The 24,958-nt window shown below is 45.6% G+C and overlaps 1 long non-coding RNA gene across 1 annotated transcript; it reads right to left on the reverse strand.

Annotated features, from left to right (window-relative positions):
• Nucleotides 1-1,515: 1,515 nt before the first annotated feature.
• On the reverse strand, nt 1,516-22,928 carry LOC128312606 (uncharacterized). Its single transcript, XR_008292093.1, has 5 exons — nt 17,247-22,928; nt 14,808-15,136; nt 7,956-8,020; nt 6,961-7,056; nt 1,516-6,053 (listed from the first exon to the last, which is right to left on the reverse strand). It is a non-coding gene; the product is annotated as an uncharacterized LOC128312606 (long non-coding RNA).
• Nucleotides 22,929-24,958: the final 2,030 nt, after the last annotated feature.

Consider the following 24,958-nt stretch of genomic DNA (forward strand, 5'->3'; position numbering starts at 1 on the left):
TGAAGGAAGAAGTCCCCTGGCTTGACTTCCCCAATGCTGGCACGACTTGGATGGGGAACACGATTCTCAGCCTGAGCAGCAAATCATCACAAAATAGATTAAGCATGAAAGGAGGGACTGATAGGTGGGGATCTTCTGACTGGCAGTCAAGATACGAATCCAAAACATGATAGGACAAAAAGCTAGTTTCTATTCACATTTGGCCAGAGATGCGAAAAATTAAAAGGGCCACCCACTTGGTCTATAGCATAGAAAGTGAAGAGCTGACACATCTCAGCTGTGCTCCGAGGCACATAGGTGCACACTTGAGGCAGGCTGCAGCATGGGGACTGTGACGAAGTCAGCTACAAACCCCTCTTACCTACTAACCTCCCGTGGACCAAAATGGATGCAGAGTCCCCCAAAGAGTCCTCTCTGATGGTGAATCAAGAACATGGGGTGGGGGGGTACATGGGTGCCTCAGTCAGTCGAGAATCTGACTTCAGCTTAGGTGGTGATCTCACAGTTTGTGAGTTCGAGCCCTGAGTCAGGCTCACTGCTGTCAGTGCAGAGCCCACTTCAGATCCTCTGTCCCCCTCTCTTTCTGCCCCTCGCTTGCTTGCACTCTCCCCAAAATAAATAAACAAACAATTTTAAAAAAAGAATAGAGGGAGACAAACTACAGATGTAAATTCCTTCTACAATTTGCCGAGTCGTAATGTACATGTAATGTACAGCATAGTGACTGTGGCTAACAATACTGTATTGTCTATGAGAGTAACTAAAGAGAGTAGTTCTTGAAAGTCTCATCACAAGGAAAAAAATGTGTAACTATGTGAGGTGGTAGATGTTTACTAACCACGGTGATCATTTCACAATATACATCGTGTTGTACATTTCAAACTAATACAATGTTGGATGTCAGTTTTATCTCAATAAAATGGGAGAAAAAGTGGTCGTCTTGCAAATTGCTATTTCTTTTATGCTCTCTACTTTAAAAAATTTTTTATTTATTTATTATTATTTTTTTTAATGTTTATTTATTTTTGAGACAGAGAGAGACAGAGCATGAACGGGGGAGGGTCAGAGAGAGGGAGACACAGAATCTGAAACAGGCTCCAGGCTCTGAGCTGTCAGCACAGAGCCCGACGCGGAGCTCGAACTCACGGACCACGAGATCATGACCTGAGCTGAAGTCAGCCACTTAACCAACTGAGCCACCCAGGCGCCCCATAATGTTTATTTATTTTTGAGAGAGACAGAGACAGAATGCGAGTCGGTTAGGGGCAGAGAGAGAGGGAGACACAGAATCAGAAGCAGGCTCCAGGCTCTGAGCTGTCAGCACAGAGCCCGACGCGGGGCTTGAACCCGTAAACCATGAGATCGTGACCTGAGCCAAAGTCAGAGGCCCAACCAACTGAGCCTCCCAGGCGCCCCATTCTTTACTATTTTTTATTTTTTTAATTTTTTTTTCAAAAAAATTTTGTTAATGTTTTTACTTATTTTTGAGACAGAGAGAGAGCACGAGCAGGGGAGGGGCAGAGAGAGGGGGAGACACAGAAGCTGAAGCGGGCTCCAGGCTCTGAGCTGTCAACACAGAGCCCGACACAGGGCTCGAACTCACAAGCCGTGAGATCATGACCTGAGCTGAAGTCGGACGCTCAACCGACTGAGCCACCCAGGCGCCCCCTAGGTTCTCTGCTTTTTACAGGAAACTTTCAAAATTGAAATATTCCATGAAACCTGGATTAACTGAAGAGCAACTAACCAGAACCCCCAATTTGCTGGAATTTGTACACTGTCTGCATCTAAGTAAGTAGCAATGGTAAGAAAATGCTCGGGAAATTTGCGGCCTCGGCATGTACTTGACTGAAAGGGTGGTCACATCTCCTTCTCTTCCGCTCTCTGGTTTTCTTTTCACAAACTACAAGGAAAAGAAACCAGGATTGAATTCAAATGGACATGAATTCAACTCCCAGGTACAAATCATCAATGGTTGTCAGAGTAATCTAATAATCTAACCCTGCCAGAACACTGTATTTTTCATTTGTAAAAATGTAACGACACCTACTTCCTAGGATTATGTTGACAATTATAATGGAGTTGCATTTTCATTTGGGGTAGGGGGAATCAGGCCACAAAATTAGCACATTGAATCATATTTTCCTTGAAAACTCACTGAATTGCCCACCAGTGTCCAATAGAGGTACGATGACAGCTACATAAGTAATTTACAATTTTCTGTTTGCTGCATTCACAATATAAAAAGAAAGAGGTGAAATTCATTTCTATAATACAGTTTGCTTAACCTAACACAGAATCAATGTAAAAAAAAATTGCTAGTGAGATATTTTACTTTTTTGTACTAAGTCCAAAATCCAGTGTGAATTTCACACGTATTGTACATCTTGACTCAGACTAGCCACTTTCTGAGGGCCCAGGAGCTGCCTAAAGTATCGGACGGTGCAGCTCTAGACCATCTGTGTGTCTCCTGCGGCTTAGGCCACATCCCCGTATGGCACCCTGACCAGGATTTTCTCCAGTGTTGAGACAGATCCCCATTTCTTCAACTGAGAACCATGACAAAGTAGATGGTCTGCATTGAGGGCCCCAGGGTCCAAGGAGGAAAGAAAGAGAGAGCACAAGAAGAAGAGGGGCAGAGGGAGAGAGACAGAAATCCCAAGCAGGCTCCACGCTCCGCACGGAGCCCAACGTAGGGCTCGATCCCACACCCCGGGCTCACGACCTGAGCCAAAATCAAGAGTCAGACGCTCAACGATCTGAACCACCCAGGCACCCCCAGGAAATGATCTTTAAGCATCAGAATCACTGAGCAAGATGTGCTCACTTCCAAGCCACACGTCGGGACATGCCGGGAGGGACAGGCTCTCCTTGACCACCTCATACGTGCTATAGATCCCCGAGATTTGACTGTTGGTGTGCTCAGCACATGGAGTTGAAACTACAAGTGATATGCATATATATGCCTTCACTTCCTATGTGGACAAAATTCCAGCTCAGGGACATTTGTTGAGCTCCTACTGTGTGGCAGAATCTAGAAAACACAAAGGCGTCTGCCTAAGTTCAGATTTTCACATAGTTACTAGTTTTGTAACCTGCAACAGATCATTTCATTTCTTACGCCTCAGTTTCCTCATCGGCAAAACGAAGATAACAAAAGTTCTCTACTCCTAGGGTTGTTTTTGAACCTTAAATAAGATACTCCTAACCAAGCACAGGGCAGAAAACATGCTTAACTCAATTTCCCATTCTTCAGGGTGATTAGTGCTGGGTAGTGCAATAAACGTTTGCTTACAGTGGGAAGGTGGGAAGGAGGGCCGGCTCACTTTGCGTGTGTTACGGAGGTAAAGAGCTCCGGATCCCAAGACTTCCACCCCACCCAACCATCACCACCCGCAATTTCTGAAACGACCATAGTGGGTATCACCCCTTCCACTCGTGTCATTCTCTCTCGAGTTAAAAAGCAAAGGAGGAAAGTCAGCTAAAACATAAACGTCTCAGTACAAATGTCTTTTGTTCACTTTCCTCCTGCCTCGAGCTGCCCCAAGAATCAGCAGTGCTCACACAGTGGGAAGGGGCCTCAGAGGCCAGGGAGTGGTCCACCTTGGCTTATACACCGTTTCACAGGCCACGGTCAGCCCCCAGAATGCTTAGACATTTTGATTCTAGAGAGCCAATGGAAGTGGTTTTGTTTGACTGGAGATGTGGTTGAGCAAGAATACTCACATGTCAGCAAGGTTTCACACAGACCAGCAGTTTTGGTGACTTTGGACAACTTTCTAATCTGTTTGTCAAAGTGTTTCCCTTCCGAGAAACCTTTTTTTTTTTTCTTTTTAACAACAAAGAAGCGGAAAGTTAACCTGGGACAAAAGCATTTTATGAAACACTTGACAAAAAAAAAAAAAAAAAAAAAGAAAGAAAGAAAGAAAGAAAATAAGTCCAGGCCTGCAGGATCTTGCCGATGGCTTACCGAGCAGTGTGGGAAGAAGCTGTGTGTTTGCACTGGCTCCATAGCCCTCCTACAGGTAGGGGTGCTTGCTTCCTGCTTCCTACAATTCCAACGCTGTCTTTAAGAGAGGCCCCAAGAAATGAGGTGCCAAATAAAGAGAACATTTTGTTGGAAGGAAGGCACTGGGTCTCCTTTCTGATCTCTTCCCCCCGCTGTGAAGAGTGGAGTAGGAAACTTCACATCTGGTATGAAGAGCCACCCCTCCAGGGGCGCCTGGGTGGCTCCGTCAGTTGAGCGTCTCTTGATTTCAGCTCAGGCCATGATCTCGAGGTCCGTGGGATCGAGCCCCACGTCGGGCTCTGCTAGACAGTGTGGAGCATGCTTGGGATTCTCTCTCTTCCTCTCTCTGTCCTCCTCACCCACTTGTACATGTGCTCTCGCTCTCTCTCTTTCAAAATAAATAAATTATATATATACATAAATCTACCCACCTACCTACCTACGTACCTACCTACCTATTAGAAAGAGCGACCTTCCAGGTCAGCATTTCTCCACCGGGCACTATTGACTTGGGACAGAATATTCCTTTGTCGTGGGGGCAGGGAGCTGTCCTGTGCAGCGTAGAATGCATAGCAGCAACTCCTGGCCTCTATCCGCTAACTATAGTTGCCCACTCCCCACCAGTTACGACCACCAAAAGGTCTCCAGACATTGCCCACTGTCCCCTCGGGGACAAAACTGTCCCCACTTGAGGCCCACTGGTCTAGGTCTGGAGCAAGCTGCCATTCAGCCCAACTTCTGGACCACAATGGCCAGGGACAACTTTCTACATTCTGAACCAGATGGAGAATCACTTAGCTGGACCCTTACTCTCCATGACATCTTTTTTCCCCCACTTCCAGCAAAAGGACAGTAGAGCAACAGAGAATATAAAATGCAGCCTGGCAATGGGGTTTCTGAGCCGGATTTGGCCTTCCTAGCTTCAAAGATCATGAAACCTCTCATTTGTACTCCACAAAGCAGCAATTTCTCACAAGGATACGTTCCTTTGACTCTCTTTTAAAAGTCAAGTACAACTTGGCAACCACAGAGTACAGAAAATATAGGCTTTCTGCAAGAAGCAATTATTCAAAACCCAAAGACTAAAAAAAAAAAAAAAAAAAAAAAAAAAATGAGCATGTCAGGTCGTGTCAGTTACAACACAGAAGACAACTGGATTCCTTCATTTATGAGCAGCGGAATGGTCTGGGTTTGTTTTTTCTTGCTGACTTTGATTATTTCTTAGAGGTATAACCCAAGCTGTCTAAAACTGTTGACACTGGGTTGCTGACCTTTTCATGTAAAAACAAGAAGGTCCACGTTTAGCATTTAGGCTTTTGCTTTAAATGTTCACCAATCATTACATCCATAATTAGAACTTGTGGGGTAATATACCCAAATCTGCCCTCCTGGATCATTTACAGGGTCTGTAGAAGCCACAAAAAAAAAAAAAAAAAAAAAAAAAATGAACACTTCAGCAATGTTAAGATTTTTCTGGGCTGGCACAGGAAAACTCAGCTCATGGAATATAAATCAGCAACCCTAGATCTAATTTCCACCCTCACATGTAGCGTGATTATACAAGTGAGCTGTGCGAGCGTCAAGTCAGAAATGGAGGTTTGTTTGCCAGAAGGAAGCCAAACCTTCAATTCTGTGGTTAATGCCACCTAGGGATATAATTACACAAGCTAATATCGTCTTTCTACTAACGAAGAGGAAAAGGAATCCTCATGGCCAACGTTCATGTGAATTAACCATTTTAAGCTTAATACCAAGGCTAATCTCAAATTCCTAAGGTATTCATGTTCAGACATTTAAAAGTGAAAAAAGGAAGCCTCTGACAGTAACATTAACACACTTATCGTAGATCTTCAATTTATCAAATGTCAATTTCAGCAATGTTCCCCAAACACTGCCTCCCATGTTGTTAAAGGGGCTTTGCATGAAACCAACCAACTTCATTATAACCTTCACATACGCGGCAGAATTCAGGCAGAGGTCAAACATGCGGTGAACTGACGGGTCCCCTCGTTGGGTCACAGGGAAGCATCGCTGGTACCTTGAACTGAAGGCAGACGCCAAGATTATTTTTATCAGAAGGCCCAAACAGGATATTTATTTGGAGAGCTTGTGGGTGTGCGGGGTACGGTCTTTGCTTTCTGACGCAAAGACGCATTCCTAAAAACTCAATTGGGCATTTGGCATGATAGGAAGCTTTATAAATGGATCACACCAAACCTTGCAGATCCCTCCTACAACATCACTACCACACAAGTCAGTACGCTTCACGACTGAAGACTGTTCTGAATGGGCAAATTATTACGAAAAAAAAAAAAAAACCCATCCTCATTAAAACTTCCTTAGTCTGAGGCACTCCTCTCTTCCATTTTGCTCTCTGACGCTCGATCAGGGTCACTCCCATCACCCACGCGGACACGGGCAGGCCTAAGCACAACCCTGCCCACCTCTAGGGTGAACTGCAAAGACATATGGCAGTTTCTTAAAAAGCTGGCCATGCAGTCCCCATATGACTCAGCGATTTCACCCCTAGGCACGTATCCAAGAGAAATGAACACAGACATCCACCCGAGACTTGCACGTGAATACGTATGGACTCTCGTGAACACTCACGAATATTTACACTGCTCGTAATAGCCCCCAAAGTGAAAGCGGCCCAAATGTCCATCAACTGATGAATGGAGAAAGAAAATGCGGCATATCGATACAACGGACGATTACTCAGCTATAAAGAGGGGCAAAGGCTGGACGCGTGCCACGACGTGGGTTTAACGTCAGAGACCCACGGCAAGTGAAAGAAGAAGGTCACCAAAGGCCACGTCGTGTAGGAGTCCATTTACGTGAGATGTTCAAAAGTTATCGGGTTCAGGTTTAAACAACTTTCCCCAAATAGAAGTAATTCACTCCTCATACTTAAGTCTAGCACCATGGCTAACATTGGTTTTTTAACTTACCTCTTTAAATGCATCACTTCTTGTACCGAGACAAGACCTGAAGCACCTCTAGCAGACTCCACCAAGCGAAATACAGCAGGGATGCCCAATATGAAACTCCAAATATTGCAACAAAAAATAAAAAACAAAAATAAGCCTCTTTTTAAAGAGATACTGGCACCCTTAACTTCCGCCTTCTCAAATGTTTGCTTCAAGTTCCACTGCTCCCTAAACTTCTCAACCTGGAGCTCTTTTTCAAGTATGGTGAGAGGCAGCAAGATGTCAAGCATTTCAAAGTCTCGCTGAATTATCAAAGAACCAAAAATAAATCCCAAATTGCTTTTTAAGTGTGAAATGTGGGCTTTTTCCACTCTCGGCTGAAAAATGGCTGCAGAGATCGTACTCAGAGGCTCCAAGCTATAAATCTCCCTCAAGCTAGGACTGGGTATGGACATTTTTAGCCTTGGAGAATATTCTTGTCAGCAATAAGACTGCAGGAACTGGAGTCCTGATGGCCACCTCAGAGTCACCTTGGCTGCAGAGGTCGTTGTTGGAAACCGGGGCGGGGGTGCGGGGTGGGGGGTGGGGTGGAGGGGTAATGGAAGGTCATTATCAAAGAAACACAAAAAGGAGAAAAGTACAAAGAATCCAATCAAATCCAACCAAAGCAGTGTATGCATCAAGTGCCATAAAATGTCCTTTGGCTCAATGACCCTGTTTTCAGGAATTTATACTAAAGAAAAACAAACCACTGCAAGATGATTTGTTTCAGCAAAAGACCGGGACCAACCTCAACAAGCAACAATAGGGATTGGTTAATTAAATTATGCTACATCCTTTGATGAAACGTTATGTCTCCATAAAAACTGACCATAAAAGACACGGAAATGCACTTGTGATACAATGTTAATGGGGAAAGGGTAAAAATATATGTACGTTATAATAAGCATGCAAGCAAATATATGTATATTAAAAAGCAGAAGGGTCCACATGAAAGCAGAAATCATTGTGCTCACCTGGTGGGCCTAATCATTTTTTCTTCCTCCGTGTTCCAAAGTTGTTGAGATATCATCACACAGTTCTTAGGAAAAAAATTAAGTCAATCATACAAATTTTAAGTGAAACAACTCCATTCGTCAACTTACACGGAAACCACCAACTACCCTATTGTCTGTCCCAGTTATGTTAAAACGACAGCCGTCACAGACCCCCATCCCCCACGGTCAAGATGCAGAGAAAGGAGATAACAATGTTTTCACAGAGTCAAAACGTGGTTCCATTATAACCTTGGTGATGAGAATAATTTTCTGTGCCATAAAGGCAACACAAGAAGATCGTTCTGCTTTCTGAACTCCACACGTGTACTGTTAATCTCCTCAGTAAATTTCTGTTCCATCTCTTGGAAGGAAATCGTATGTGAGGGAGGTCAGAAGCTCCTCCCCTTGACTATGGAGCCTCACCTGGTAACCCCCACCTGACAAACTGGTTGGACCTCAAGCACCCTCTGGGGATGACAGAGGGTGGGAGCCAACAAGCCCACCACTCAGAATCCTTATACTCACATCTCACACACAAGGACTCTGTCTATGATGGTTAATTTTATTCGTCAGCCTTTCTACACCGTAATACCGAGCTATTTGGTCAAGCATTATCCTAGGTGTTTCTGTGAAGGTATTTTGTAGATGAGATTAACATTTAAATCGGTAGACTTTGAGGAAGGCTGATTAACGTGGTGGGCCTCACCCAATCAGTAGAAGACGTTAATAGAAAAAAGACCTAAGGAAGAGGGCTTCTGTCAGCAGGCGACCTTCAGACTGGAGCCACAGCATCAGCTCTTTCCTGGGTCTCCAGTCTGCGGCATCCCCCAGAGATTTTGGCCTCGCACGACTCTACAATCACGCCAGCCCGTTCTTTTAGGAGGGTATTTGTTAAATGAGGGAGGGAGGAGAAGACTATTCTTGGGCCCTGGAATGGAGTCCCCTTAGGCCAACCGTTCAGATCCCTCTGGGAAAGTCATGTAGATGAAAACACGCACAAAATTATCAGCTGCTGACTCACAGAGCTCCTGCCTGTATACGAATGTTGTATACATATTTTACATGCTTTAAATGTCTGTTCAGGGGCGCCTGGGTGGCGCAGTCGGTGAAGCGTCCGACGTCAGCCAGGTCACGATCTCGCGGTCCGGGAGTTCGAGCCCCGCGTCGGGCTCTGGGCGGACGGCTCGGAGCCCGGAGCCCGCTTCCGATGCTGTGGCTCCCTCTCTCTCTGCCCCTCCCCCGTTCATGCTCTGTCTCTCTCTGTCCCAAACATAAATAAACGTTGAAAAAAAAAATTTTTAAATGTCTGTTCAGAAGTTGTTTTGGCACTCCAGCCCCCCACACCTGGTTTGCCCAAAGGTCCTTAACTGAGCACACCTGAGGACACCAGCCATGCCACGTGCACTGCTCTCCAGGGAGGTCACAACCGGTAAGTTTGCAAATGACTTACTGATTCGATTTCCGCTTTCCATATAAACATCTGGAGCATAAAACAACATACCCATTGCTTCCCTGATGTGAGATTAATATTTAGTCTGCCACAGAGAAGACTGCCTTTTTTAGGGTCTTTTCTGACCAGCCCTATTACTCTGTAAGATGTTCAACACTTTTTCATTGTCAAGATATAGACTAGCTTATCTTTGAGTTACTATTTAATTTTCTGCCTCTAATTTTTGAGGATTCTAGTCCTGCGGTTCAACCCAAATGGCACATTTTGGGTATTAAATGTTTTTACCCTTACGCAATTTTTCTTTGAATAGTAAACTCAAGATGGCTGATTTTAATTTTTTTTAACGTTTATTTATTTTTGAGAGAGAGGCAGAGAGAGAGGGAGACACAGAATCCGAAGCAGTCTCCAGGCTCTGAGCTGGCAGCCACAGAGCCCGATGGGGGGCTCGAACCCACAAACTGTGAGATCATGACCTGAGCCGAAGTTGGATGCTCAACAAACTAAGCCACCCAGGTGCCCTGAAGATGCCTTATTTTCACACATATTCTAACACTAAAAATTGAGTTAAGTTAGCAAAGTGTATTCAAAACATACTGACTACTGATTTAACTGATTTTTCAACTAGGGGTTTAATACCTTTTTGCTGAAGTGGATAATTTCTGTCTTGAGTGATGAGACTATCTAAATGTTTTACTAACCTAAAACCTGCTTACCAACAGGTACTCACACCTTGGACCCCAGGAGGGCAGCCCTGACAAGAAAATAATAAAGCCCCATTTGAGGCTCAGGATTGAACAAAGAAGGTCCAGAATCATCTCCTTTGGAAGGCTTGCTCTTGGGTGGAGCCCATCAGAGCAGTCTGATTTAAGGTCACATTACATTTATGCTTTGAGGAAGTTGTCTCCGGATGAATGACATTAGAAAAACCACGAGTGCATTAACTCCTCGGGAACATAAATCCTACAACACGGACCAACAAGACGGCATCATTGCAAAATGCCCAAAATCCATTTGCACCCTCACAGTTGGCCTTGTGTCACTTCCCTCTCAGGTAGCTGAAATTATGTCCATGAACCCACCCTCCTTAAGCCATATCTGCTATTAGATCAGGGGTTCCTAATCCTAACTACAATCATCACATTGCATTCCTCTGGGGCTGCTTCCAGAAGGCCAGGACTCCTGAGCCTCGCCCCAAACTAAGTAAGTCAGAATTGATAGGGACGGGACCTGATTCTAAGGTACAGTCAGGTGGGATCGTGCAAAGACCCACAAGATAGAGGGGTTTTCTAACAAAGACCTTGATAATCAGTTGAAGCAAAACTTCTCCTCGGAAGGCTGCCCCCAGATCATCCGGGACCACAGGCTTCACTGCCCAACTGAGAGGCCCTGAGCTCCCAAGTTTCATCCACTGTACCCTAAAGGTTCTTTTCTAAAATGGCAAACCTTCCAAAGAACTCTCCAGAGTTTCACGTGTGCAACAGTTGAAACTATGTTGTGTTGGTTTTGTGTGTGTGTGTGTGTGTGTGTGTGTGTGTCTTTTCCTGAAAACACATGTGTCCTTTTGTTTCACGGTCTCACTTGGCACGAAGTACCCAGTTCACTTGCCCATCAGATTAGCTCAAATTACATGCTTTTACTGCTCCTACAAGCTAATGCAAGAGACCTACAATTAACTGTGGGCTGGTTTAAACCCTAAATGGAACTAATGTCTGCCCCGACCCAATGCCTCGGGACCTGCTTCCCCCCCGCTGTAAATTGCTATTTTTGTAGGCTGCCTTCCAGAAGTTGAGCCCCAAAACAAGTTGGAACTGTAAGCCTCCTAGATTCTACTCACAATAATTATCGAATCTTTGCCACTTGCGCTCTCTTTGAAAGCTCAGCAAAATGCGCGACGTTGTCCTTGCAAAGGAAGACAGAATTGTCACCCATAATGTAATCTCACTCGCACACCAGTAGAAGTGAGAGGAAACCACCAAACGCCTCTGCCTTCCCCCCCCCCCCCCCCGCCCCGGTAGGTCCTTGCATTTCAAGATATAGGCAGACCCAGCAGCGCCGGTCTCTGTATCTGCTACTCCAAGAGCTAATTCATTTCTAGGGAGAAAGACATCTTTTTGGCACTCAAGTTGAAAACACCAGGAATGTTAGAAAATTCCAGCACTACCAGTTCCAAAACGACAGAGAACACAAATGCGTTCCGGTTAAACTCTGCAAATTTCAGGAAGAGAGAAAGATGAATGGAAAACAAGCATGATTCTCACTTATGGGCTTTCATGGAAAAGTAGCAAAATATCGGTATTACATTACCTTTCATTTCCATCAGCAATGAGTTACACTGTGTCAGTGCCCGAGAGGGACAATCAGATAAAATCCTACCAAGTGCCTGTGGAATTTGCTGCTCCCGGCATCAGGGCTGAGAAAGCAAGAGTGACTTAAGCAGAGCCAATTCTGCTTTTGGAGGTGGGAGCCTGGGGAGAAAGCATCTATGTAACTCATCAGTAGGGTTGCAAGCTTCATTTCTCCCAAGATCACATTTCTCCCAACCGCCATCATAAAGGAAGCAGTGGAGGCTTTCAATAATGGGAACTGGAAGAGGAAAACAGGGTGCTGAACTTATGCCTTTGCTCGCCTGACTCTGAAGCCACGTCTTCTGGAATGACTTTGATGGAACAAGTCATATCCATTACCTCACCTGAGAGACTCTTAGCCTGACGCTCTTAATGGTCAAGTTGGACTGCCATTTCCTGGAGCCCTACTTTTGTCCTTGAATGAGTCATACTGGACGTATGGTATGATGTTGGATAACACAGAAAGTCAAGAGCTCCATTCGGTGTTCCTTGTGTTACTTGAAAAGTAACCATTCCTCTCTCATTTTAGGATTGAAACATACCTTCCTAACCACACTTGCCCAGGAAGCATGATCTGTGTCTTAAATAATCTTGTCTCCTTCACGTATATGTAACTGTTTTCAAATACACGCGTATATCATAACAGCAGCATACAAATTCATTTAGAAGTGTTCTAAATTTAGAGCACCATTGACGTGCATATCATCCACATTGGATACGCAATGTACTGGTCTGGGGGCACCTGCCAAATTCACTATTCACAATTTCACTATTGTTCACTATGGTGTGAACTCACTTTCAGAGCCCCATAAATACCTAAGAATATGAAAAACAAAATCCAAAATGCTACAACCTTATCACCCAGTTCCACATATTGGTAATGATAAATCACAATGATTGTGATGATATCAAGAAGAACATATCAGGGCACCTGGGTGGCTCAGTCGGTTAAGCGGCCGACTTCGGTTCAGGTCATGATCTCGAGGTCCATGGGTTCAAGCCCCGCGTCGGGCTCTGTGCTGACAGCTCAGAGCCTGGAGCCTGTTTCAGATTCTGTGTCTCCCTCTCTCTGACCCTCCCCTGTTCATGCTCTGTCTCTCTCTGTCTCAAAAAATAAATAAACGTTAAAAAAAAAAAAAAGAACATATCAAAATAACCATGACTTGCCCAATGTTCCCAGAGCCTGGCCACATATTTGCCGTCTATATCGGCTGGTTTTCTTCTTATAATTCCCTTCAAGCAGTTGGCCAATTGATCCTGCACTCCTTTACAATCTTTTCAGAAACGTCTCCTTCAAGCCAGGCACTGGCCCAAAGCACTGCTCTCAACCTACCTCTTCCAGAAACTTCCCACATTTCAAATTCTGTTCCTCCTTGCACCTCTGACATTTTCAAGTTTAGTTGCAGATTTGTTCACGGTACAATGTTTAAGCGTTCTGGATCTTTATTTATGAGCCCTTCCCCTTCTTGCCCAGGTATGGAATATGGAGTATGCCCCCAAGTTGCCTGTGAAGACATGGTTAACCAGAGCCTGCACGTGTGTGTGTGTGTGTGTGTGTGTGTGTGCACGCGCGCGCGTGTGCACACGCACATCCAGGTACACATCAGAGACCTGTCAGCAGGTAATTATCTTCTATGCTGATGGCTCTGAATTGCTGGGTGCCTTCCAGCTATGTTCACTCTTCAAGCTTCACTTCCCATCCTCTCCTCCCAGCTGTTTCTGACTCTAGGAGCCCTGGGGCAGGAGACCTGCTCAGCCCTTTCAGTCTTGCCTCTTCTTGCCTCTATACAGAATTGCTGCCCTAAGCTACGCAATTTCCAGAGCAAACATGTAAGATACTTTACAACCCAGCCCAGTCCAGGAGCAGAAAGTTCTCTTTCTGTAAAGTCAGTCCAAGTGTTGTCTTATTGATTTGTATTTTATTGGCCAAACAGGGCTTGTCCAGACACGGCGAGGCTATTTTTGTCCACACTGTCACTTGGCGAGCCTGGCAGGCGATGTAACCTGGGCCTGTGTGGTCTCCAACATGGGCACTGGGATGCGGTGAGCTCCGTCACCTCTGGGCTCCTCCCCACCCCTCTCATCTACCCTGTGTTGCCCTGCTCAAATGGAGGAACACTCCTGGTGGGTGGGAAGACAGGTCACGTGGCTGGAATCCCTAGGAAGAGAGGACTGTTTCCATGTGTACTTCCTGAGTGAACGGTGGGAAAAGGGACAAGCTAGCAGAGGGGGTTAAGTGGTTCTGCAGAGCTGGTCTGACACCCGGGGGGCTCCCTGGGGTGGAAAGACCACTCTTCCCACAGCTGAGCAAATTGTGTCAAGGTTTGGGGCCCTCAGCGCTATTCTGCAGTCCCTCTGCATTTGCCTGATGGCTTAATGCCTCCAAAATTTGACCTTGTTATGGGAAAATTGTTCTCATTTGGCACTTTGGGGATAATGTGTAATTTCAAAACCAGGGTGTGAGCACATTGTAACTATTTTGAAATCCCATCTGCTAAAATTCATTCAAAAACTTTTTTTTTTTTTTTTTTTTTTGGTGACTCCTACTCTGTCTCTTCTCCTCCCACCCAGTCCCCAACTAAGGAACCAAATGAGCATCCCTCGTTCCTGCTTTCGGCAATCCTTGCTAAAAAGCTCAATGTGTCTTCAGGATAAATACTCCCCTGGGGCTACTTGCTAGAGAAACAAACCCCAGCCTGAAAATACCAAGGCTTTCCTCTTTTCTTATGTAAATAAATCTCCAGATGGCTCATTTGTAAGGCTGTGTTTACTAATTCTTGTTTTCTTTCTAGACAATTTGTCCCCAGTACCCATTTTAGCATTGAAACTGGAGGTAATGCTTACAATTTCATTTAGTGAAAAGTCTATCCCAAGACGTGGTCTACGGGGGCAGAGCGGTAACAATGCCCCCCCCCCCCCCCCCCCCCGCACACACACCCTCAGGAAGCACTAACATTCCTCGTGCTGCTCCCGCTGTTGTCACACAGCACATATATTCCACGAGAGTCGGAAGAGAATAAGTAATTTCAGACTTACTAGAATATCAGAGCTGGAAGGGACCACAGGCTCATCTAGTCCAAGAGTGGAAATTTGCACCACGCATACCCCTCTTTCTCTCTCTCATCTGTTCGTGGCAGACCTCGCCAATCACTCGTGGTATCCTTTCCAACCGATCTCAGGGGCGATCTCAGCAACGTCTTCGACACGCGTCACCAGGTCGCTCTGAATTAGTTACAGCGAACGCACAGGGGAATATGCACTTGCCATAGCTGAGCTCTTCGCGTTACAGATGAGGAGCCTGGGACCCGGGGACGGAATAGTATCACCCAGTGTCTCACAGCTAGTTGAGAGCATTGGCTCTCCACCTGGAAAATTCAAACACGAGTCTGTGGTACTGGATGGGGAAGGGGAAAAAAATGCCTCTTTATTTTCACTATCCCTAACTGTAATTTAGCATCTCATTCACTTAGGAAGGAAAGCAACAAACCATAGTAGTATTAGCATATCTGACTCTACCACTAATGGCAATCAGTGATATTTTCATGTAACGTTCACTCATTACAGATTTCCTAAAATATCACGTGTGCTCAACTGCTAACGCTAAATTATAGGAGTTATTAGACCTTCAGCTAGATTTTGTACATTAATGCATTGATTAAGATGCACATATATTACCATCCCACAAATTTGGTTTTTTAATGTTTTGAGGACTGTATTTTAATGTATTTGGCTTCCTTTGTAATTTATATATATATATATATATATATATATATATATATATATATATATATATATATATATCATTTTCTATATTTAAAGCATTGGGCTGAGAAGGGGTCCAAAGTCTTCATCAGACCGTCGAAAAGGTCCATGCCCCCAAAAAGAGGTAAGACGCCTGGTGAAGAGAAAAGTCAGGTGTCCTGACCGCTTATCCTCACGTTCTTCCCACATACACAAAAAAGCTCTTACCATGAACTCCTGCCACCTTTGACTGACAGTATATTTATTGCCATATTAAAAAGAGATTTTTTTTTCCATTGAAACAAGCTGCGGATGCTCAAGAGAGAGAGAGAACAAAGATACATAAAGTAAAAATTACAAGTTCTTAAGCTCCACTCCCCCACGATAACTACCGTTAACAGTCTGGTATATGGCTTTCCAGACACATACACACTCATTATGTAATAAAAATGGAATCACACAACTCATGCAGTTCTACAGCTGGCTTTTTTCACCTAACAAAGTAAAAGAATAGGGAGCAATATCATAGCTATCTTTTCTTTACATAGAGTTGTCCCATTCTTTTTAGCAACTACAAAGTCTTCTCCTGCACAAATGTACCCCAATTCGTTTCACAACCCCCCCCCCATAAAGGAGATTCATTATCCAAATTTTTCTTGGCAAAAGATAACAGAGGGAAGAGTTGTCGTTTGAACGTGAGGAGATTAGAAACTTGGCTTTAATGGCCATTAAAGTGCTCCTCTGCAACGGGGTCGACAGTGACGAAGTCAGTGGCTAACATGGTCACTGCTCAAAAACCCACAGCCTCAGCTCTTTGGACTAAGGAAGGGTTCCTTCCTGGGACGGGCTGGTCTTCTATACAGATGTGCCCCTTTCAGGAGGGTGAGTGCGGAGAGGGGTGGAACAGAGCAGGGGAGATCCCATTCCCCCGGCCTGGGGGCTCGCTGGGGAGAGAGGCTCAGTACAAGAGTAGAAACCAGGCTCCGGGCCCGCCAAGGTCTCGGGAACACCGTGTGGGGATATCTATAGTTCATGGGGTTGGTCTCAGCCAGATCCCAGGACACAGGTGGCTCGGACACCGACCCCTGGCAGTGCAATGCTTCTTAACCCCTGCCCCCACTGTGGCCTCCATTCTGTTCCTCCCCTGGCCTTCTGTGACCCTCCCACAAACACACCGTGTACTTCATATTCACAGCTGACCTGGAGGGCAGCCATCTTGGCAGCTACAGCTCTGGAGAACAAGTGTCATCAATTCCCTTAGGGCGGATGATGGGGAAAAAAGAAGGAAAACACTTTAGTCATAATCGGTGAAAATATGACCCGGTTGATATCGCTGTCCCAACACTATTGTTACAGTAAAAGCAGAAATCTCAGGTAAGGCCGGTTCAAGATCAGAGGCTCCAAACAGAAGGCGGAAAACTTGTTCTCAGAAAGCAAAACAAGGAGACAGCAAGGCAGCCTGGGGCACCCAGAGAGACCCAGGAGAAGCCAGCTCTCACCTCCTGTTAGAGCAACCAGGTGCAGGGAGCACGGGGCCAAGAGTCCCCGCGGCCCAGATCCGCTGTGACTCCGGGAGGTGACTTCTGAGCTGGACCTTTGTTTCCCCAGCTACAAAATCAAGGGCTGGACAGGTGAACACTTTTAACTGGACCCCATTTCCTCTGTGCTTATCACTAGTCCCACCCACCTGTCTGATCCCATATCCCAGGTAAAGCGGGGCAGGGACAGACCCACCTCTGCCTGGTTTCTTTGCCTGGACCTGGACCACCTTTTCTTTTCTTCTTTTTTTTTTTTTTCCTCTTTGTGCTTCTCTAGTTCTCAGTATTAAGCTGCCACTTCTCATCCCTAACTCAAGGTAAGAATGTCTTTTCCCCCTGCATATAGGCTTTTCTCCATCACATCTTGCTGTCTCCATTCTGCCTGGGGTTTCAGCAATTTCAAATTCTCTGGCTTCGAGTCAGCTCCGCTATCGGAACCAATGCGGCTCCAGACTCTTCCACCCCCATTCAGTGCAGGAAATGAAACAAAGCCGGGCTTGTTCCCAGTTCGATAGGCTGCGAGTCTAGGGAACGGGGGCTTCAAATCTTTTCACGATTTTGTTTTGGCACCACAGCGTCTGCGTTTAATTCTGCGTCTCCTGCCAGACTCTGGAAGCCGAAGCGATAACATCAAGAGACGAGGGCGCAGCACCGGCATCTTCTGCCTCGCAGCTGGGGGCCACCGGGGCATGCGCAGACCAGACGCGGACACGCACAGACACGCGCGCGCACGCTGCCACGTGTGTTCCCATCAATATGCCACCACGCGGGCATACACACACACACGTGCGCACACACACACACTCATACACACACGTGCATGCGTGCACACTGCCAGGTACATTCCCACCACCGCGTGTGCATGCGCGCGCACACACACACATACACACACTCATACACACAGACGCACACTGCCAGGTACATTCCCAACAAAGTTCCACCGTGTGTGTATACAGACACGACGTGCACACACAGAGAAGCACACTTCCACAAACACAGTCATGCACGCAAGCCATGAACACACACACAGAGGCACACGCTCACCTGTGCACACTCACCCACCCACAAATGCATATGTTCACCCCCAACACATATATGGACGTACATATGCACACACTCCCACAAACGTAGTTACATGGGCACAGACGGACACATATACTCACATACGGATACACACGTGCACACACTTATTTATACACTCATACACCTGCACACACACAGGGGCTAAGAAGGAAGGAGGCTGCAGGCTGCACAACAGGGAGGCAGGGATATCCAAGGATGAGCTGTCACAGCGACTCCCCCACCCACCAGGACCTGAGAGATAAGTTTCTGCACACAAGGCTCCAGAAGGGCCCATTATAAAGTTCAACCAATTAAGCAGACCGTTTCCATGGCCACGTTTACTTTTCTCAGCTCTAAAGTTCAGCAGCTCCTCTGTCCTGACAGATGTGAGTGCAGGTTGTGGCCAATGTGTGGCACACTGGAAGACTCACACATCTATAGATCACTCTCCGCAGATAACCCGCCAATGTCTTTTGTTTAAATGAGACACAGGAATGAGATGGCATCAGCTGACCTTGAGCTTCCCACCAATCAGCAAGGGCCCCCACGCAAGGCTGTCCTGGGGACTGCAAACTCATCGCTCATGCAACCACTCAGGAGACCCCTCCTGATGGCCAGCCAGGACCAAAGACACACTGGGCCCTGGTGGCACCTTGGTGAACAGCTGTGGGAGGGGGAGGTAGACATGAACCAATAATCATGCCAAGGGATGGAAAATTACAGCTGTAAAAGGAGCTCTGGTCCCCTCGAGGGGGGAGATTGGGTAAGAGCACCCGGTCCCACCCAGCTGTGTGGGTCTGGGGCCAAGTGAGGCAGGTAACGGGCCCACAGAGGGGCCTCATTGCTGTTGCCATTGAACTCTCTAATACCCAGGACCCCAGAGAGCAGCACACTCAGACCATCGAAAGACTCACGATCAACACATTCACCCACCGCCGGGGATGTGCATAGCTGCAGACGTTTTGGCATGGTTTTGGCAGGAGAAACTGATAAAGGAGAAATAGGTGTGAGGAACAAACCAGATAGTGAACCTGCCATGTGTACCTTGCACCCAGCACCTACTAACAAATGTAACTGGCACTATTTCATATCACCCCTCAGAATCCTATTTATGCTTGGCTGTGGCTCTCCAGCAAAGAAGTTTGTATCCCTCCGAGAGAAAAGACCCTGCAGTGGGGGAGGAGAGGCCAGACGTCCCAGGGAGGGCTCAGGGGTGGGGCAGGGTGGCCTGGGTGAAAACTCAGCCCTGAGTGACTGGGGAAAGGAGAAGCCAGGATTGATTCAAATCTCCTCTTCTCTGTGACGTTTCAGACCCATTTTGAAAATGGGTTATACAGAAATATGGACAGGAGAGTATTAGAGTAAACATGTTGAATGGTGTTATGAAACAGGGCAGAGTCAGGACTCTCTTCTAAACACCGCCCTCTGAAAGCAGTTCATATCTCCCCTGCAGCTGGTAGCCCATGACTACTGGGTAAGAGGGGCAACCACTGGCTCTGGGGCATTGGTGGCCAGTAATATAGCCTCTCCCGCCCTCCACCGAGCTTGTCTAGCCGGATGCACAGGGCCCTGCTCTGATCCCTTGTCTGCCCTGTTTCCTTATGGAGGCAGAGACCTGTCCTGATCTCAGGTCACTGATGCTTACTGGCAGGAAAGCAGGGGGTTTGAAATTTTATCTGTTTGTCCATGAAAAGCTGGATAATATACTGACCCTGAATTCTGAAAATCTTCGATTAAATCCCACTCTGTCACTTACTAGCAGAAGATCTTGGGCAAGTCATTAACCACTGTTAGCCTTTGGTTTCCTTATCCATAAAACGGGGAGAATAGTAAGACCTACCCCATGGAGTTTCTCTGAGAATTAAATGAGCCCATGCCTACGAATAGCACACCATCGGACACATGAGAAACTCTGTGAATGTTTGTTTATTTATACTCCACCTTTTTCCAGAATACGAGCGTGTGTGTGTGTGTGTGTGTGTGTGTGTGTGTGCGCACGCACGCGCGCTGAGCAGGGTGGGTAGAAGGGAACAGGGATGGATAAATAAAGCTGATTCAGGCATCCCATAATGAATCCCACAATAACACAGGGCAGGCCACCAACAAAGTTGTTGCATGTTCTTCCTACGGCCACCCCCTAAGGACATACTAGTTGTTCGGCAGACGTGTTACATTTCTTACTGGTAAGATCAGACAGAAATTCCTCCTAGGGACACTTTTTTTTTTTTAATTATAAACATATTCCAATCAGTGTCTTACCATCAAAATGGATTTCAAACAATCTCTTATAATGGTCATTTAAAGCTTATTAATCACTGTAAGTTATGTTGACACCCAAGTGAAAAGTCTTCTGTGATGCTTTTAGAATCCCATTTTCATTTAACATTAATTAAAGGCCACTAACCGTAAAGTATTAATAAAATCAAATTCCCAAAAGGAGCTCCCGGCTGACGGGCTTCAGTTCTTGACAAGTTATGGGACCCCGAGGGAAACACAGGCCATAGTGAAATGTTGACCATGGAAATGTAATCAGCCCAACTGTGATAAAAAGAGGGCGTCTCTCAGGAAGATAACAGATACTTTCAGTAATAAATGTTATGATCGTCATTAACCTATCTCTAGCAGCTAATGGCTATTATGGTTATTTAGCAAAAGACTTTCAAATCAAACAGCCTTACTAACATGCTATATAGTTGTTTAGTGGCTTATTTGATTATCTTATGAATATCACACCCAGGATACATATTGCAGGGATAGGGGTGGGGAGGAGGGGGTTGGTCCTGGTGGTGTCAGAACATTGAAGTATGAGGGCAGAGACCAAAGCCAATCTCTGATGATCAGAAAACAGAGAGAAAGACCTAGGTCACCCTCACAGTGTGGATGTTCCTACGAAGTCAAGTGAAGTCAATTGCTCTGGTGTTTCTTTAATCTTGCCTTGTTTCATCTGGCTATACCAGATGCTCCAGCCCAGCAGCATGGTACCTCACTAATGGATAGAAGATGGAGCTCACCTTCTCTGGTAACTCCATATTCAAGACTGCCCCATGAAGCCACCACGGCCAAATTCATGGCCTGAAAGGCCCTGGGGGAGTGTGTAGGCACACAGTTAAGAGCATCTGTGCAATTCTTCCCTGTTCTCCTGAAAGAGCTTCAAAACATTTGCCAAGCTGCCTTTTCCCTTCTCCTTTGGACAGTTGAGTTGAGCGAGGAAATTTAAAATGTCTATTTCCGGAACTAAAAGCTATGATTTTACACCTTAAAAGACTTTTGCTTTAGCCCATTTTCATCAGAAATACTAATGACATTGAAACAGAAGCTATAATTTAAAAAGCTATCCGTCCAGATTCGAACCTCATCTTTGGCATCGCTAGACGGTGTTCTTTGGGCATAAGGAAAGGTCTTCCATTGTCTTTGTGGCATAAAGTTTCCTTGAAAACCTGTTCGCAAAATATTTTTGAGTGTCCATCCCAAATGAAAACATCTTTTGTGATAGAGGTGCCCCAAAGACTAGGTCTCCCTCCAACAACTTGATGACCTCTTATTTCACCTGACCCCAGCCCCGTAAGAGTTCCTGGGAAATGTATCTTTAGGACCATCTCTAGATCTGTGGAGGAGAGAAGGAGGGATTCAGATATCCCTCAACCACATGTCTTTATATAGGATAAATCTGAGTAATGCATAGGGAGCATAGGGATTTTCGCTGGACAAGGATCAGATCCATCCACTACCTCCAGAAGAAGGAAGGATGTCCAGAGACACTAATTTCATCCATGAAAGTGTCCGGATGCATGAATACTACCTTCCCAATCACTGCAGTTACTTTTCGGTCAGGGACCCCCCCCCCAAAGCACATCTCCCCAAAACAGATCCCAAGACCCCCAAGAGAATACCGATGCCCTTCATCTTTAACAAACTGTTCTGTCCACTTAGATGGACAAGGAGATCTGTCTACCATTTTGACTGCGAGCTTGCAGGGTGAGCAAGCAACAACAAAAATGAAGAGCCAATGGGCAACCCCATCTGCCAACAGAAGTGATGACAGGCCAGCCCCAGGCCCCCACCAAGTCACTTGAGATGGGACTCTATGGTCATGTGACCCGTGTCTTCACAAACCCGTCAGAACCTATCCAACCAAGTGACTGCTGTTCTCGAGGGGAACACCTTAAAAGGAATTATAATTGTTCTTTTCCTCAAAGCCACTTAGAAATCCATCCTTAGAAATTAGTCACCTTCTAAGTCACTTGGTCAAAGTAAATCTTGAAGATTAAATGAGAGGATTCGATAAGGTAGGTCTAACACATGCCTACCATGGGGCTAAGTATATAGCAGGCACATAATAAATGTTAACTATTATCATGACTATTACTCTTGCAAACTCTTAAGATGTGGTTGGATGCCCTTTTACAAGGAAGTATAAGCCTCAGTGGGTAGAGGACTGATAGCCTCTAAATCATTTCTTTTATTCCCATGAGGCACTGGGAGCACATGATGCAAATTAAGGAATAAACCACAGTCTTGGGTTAAATCATGTTTCTGTGGTAAAAAATGATGACAAGGCAAGCGTGGATCAATGTCTTCAGGAGTGCAATAGAAATTACAAATTTTCTTCTGAGATCTACCCAGGTCTACCATGAGGGCTAAGAGTAACCATTTGGCCTCGTTCTCTTCATCTCTCCAAAATAAGAAGTAGAATTACTGTGGCAGAGATAATTCTCTATGCTCACCAAATCTATTTCTTCTTCCTGGCCACACAGGAAGACTGCATTTGCAACATCCTTTGCAGTTTGGTTGGGACCACAAAATTTCTGGTGCCATCTTCTTTGTGTTCTCCCTCTCTCTCTCTCTCTCTTTTTCCACCCCCACCCCCACCCCCAAGCCATAAACATGGACTCTGAAGTGAAAGCCAATGATGGAGGAAAGCTGTGTCACAGTGTGGAGAAGAGGCTTTCCTCCCAGCAGAGCCTCCAGGAACATCTATGTTAGACTTTGGATGAGTAAGCCATACAATTTTATTGTGTTAAGCCACTGAGATTTGGACTGCTGTTAGTGTAGATATGCTGATTAATATAATTACCCTTTCACTAAAGCTCTAGATAACTTTCTGTTTAAGAGAAACCATCTCAGGGGCGCCTGGGTGGCTCAGTCAGTTAAGTGTCTGACTCTTGATTTCGGCTCAGGTCATGATCTCACGGTTCATGGGTTTGAGCCCCGCATCCAACTCCACACTGACAGTGTGGAACCTGCTTGGGATTCCCCCCTACCCCATACCCCTCCCTCTTCCTCCTCTTCCTCCTCCTCCTCCTCCTCCTCCTCCTCTTCTTCTTCCTCTCTCTCTCTTAAAATAGATAAACTTAAAAAAAGAGAGAGAAACCATCTTGGATATGAAAGACCCAGAACAAGAAGCAAAGTTAGCTAAGACCCAGGTAAAGATACTCAGGACTTTTCTCCATCCAAAGCAACTGGAACCCTAAACTTCAACTCAAAACAAATTCTGCTTTGTGCAGAAAGGTTGGATACATAGAGAATGATGAATAACTTTGTAGATGATCTATTTCCTACTTCCGAACGAATTTTGCAAGTAATAAAGATACCAATCGTAGACGCTTAGTTTTCAAGCTAGAAATGAACCTTAGATCACAGAAAGAACTGGACTTTCAGAACTAGGGGAGGGTTGGTAAGTTGAGGCCAATTTGAGATGGGAACATTGAAGCCAAGAGAAGGTTATGTGGCACACGTAAAGTCACTCACCAGTTTGCAAAGTGGCCAGAATCCTTGTCTTCCGATTCTAATCTGTTCTACCCTCCCCCTTTATAGTCTCAAGAAGTAAAGCCTACATTCTTAAGTGTGAGTGAAACATGAGACTCGGGTCTATTTATTTCTAGTGCAGGCCCCAGGTGGCTCCAGGGATTCTTCATGAACCGCCCCTTTGAAAACCCATTTACTGGTTGATTCTGTACTGTCAGGACTTGACTGAAGCCAAACAAAAATCACTAAGTAAAGTGATGAGGGAAACAAACAAAAGGTAATAGCTTCTCCAAAGAAGCTGCCCACCTTGTGCTTAGAATTTCACTGCTGAAGGGGCCTTGATTTGACACAGAACAAACAAGAACCATCTTCCAATAAAGGGAAGGACGGTATTCTTTCATCGATGCTTAGGACAGTTCAAATACTGACTGAAGTCAGAAAAGACATCTTCCAAACTCTCGATGTAAATATTTAACCTGTTGTTAAGTAAACGAATGGTCAAGTAAGAAAGCATTTTTTTTTTCGGTTGCAAGTTCACAATTAACAACTAATGTGGATGTTTGGCCCTGTTCCTCCAGGGAAGAGGCTCCATGTCAGAACAAGCAGCACAGACTGGAAACAAAAAGCAGAGAAAAAGTCCAAGCTGTACACACACACACACACACACACACACACACACACACACACACACACACCCTTTGTAAATGGGGAAAAGGAGACGTAATTGGAGAGGCATGACACGGTCCTTCCTGGTCCTTGACTATCTCCTTAACAGAGGCGAAATCCAACCCAACTGAACGTTGAGTCTTTCTGATCAGGACTGCAAACCTCTGAAAGGCAGTCTCTTTCTGCATAACTCAGATTGCTGGGTGTAGTAGGTGAAATGGTGGCCTCCCCCCAAAAAGATATGCCCACATCTCAATCTCTAGAACCTGTGAATGTTATTCAGAAAAAAAATCTTTGCAGATGTAATTTGGTTAAGGATCTCGAGATGAGAGCACCCTGGATTACACAGGTGGGCCCTAAGCCCAATGCCAGGTGTCCTCTGAGAGGCAGAAGAGGAGACAGAGAGAGGTGAAGGTCGTGTGAAGGTGGAGATTC

This window comes from Acinonyx jubatus, chromosome D2, assembly GCF_027475565.1.
Source record: "Acinonyx jubatus isolate Ajub_Pintada_27869175 chromosome D2, VMU_Ajub_asm_v1.0, whole genome shotgun sequence".
Taxonomy (NCBI): domain Eukaryota; kingdom Metazoa; phylum Chordata; class Mammalia; order Carnivora; family Felidae; genus Acinonyx; species Acinonyx jubatus.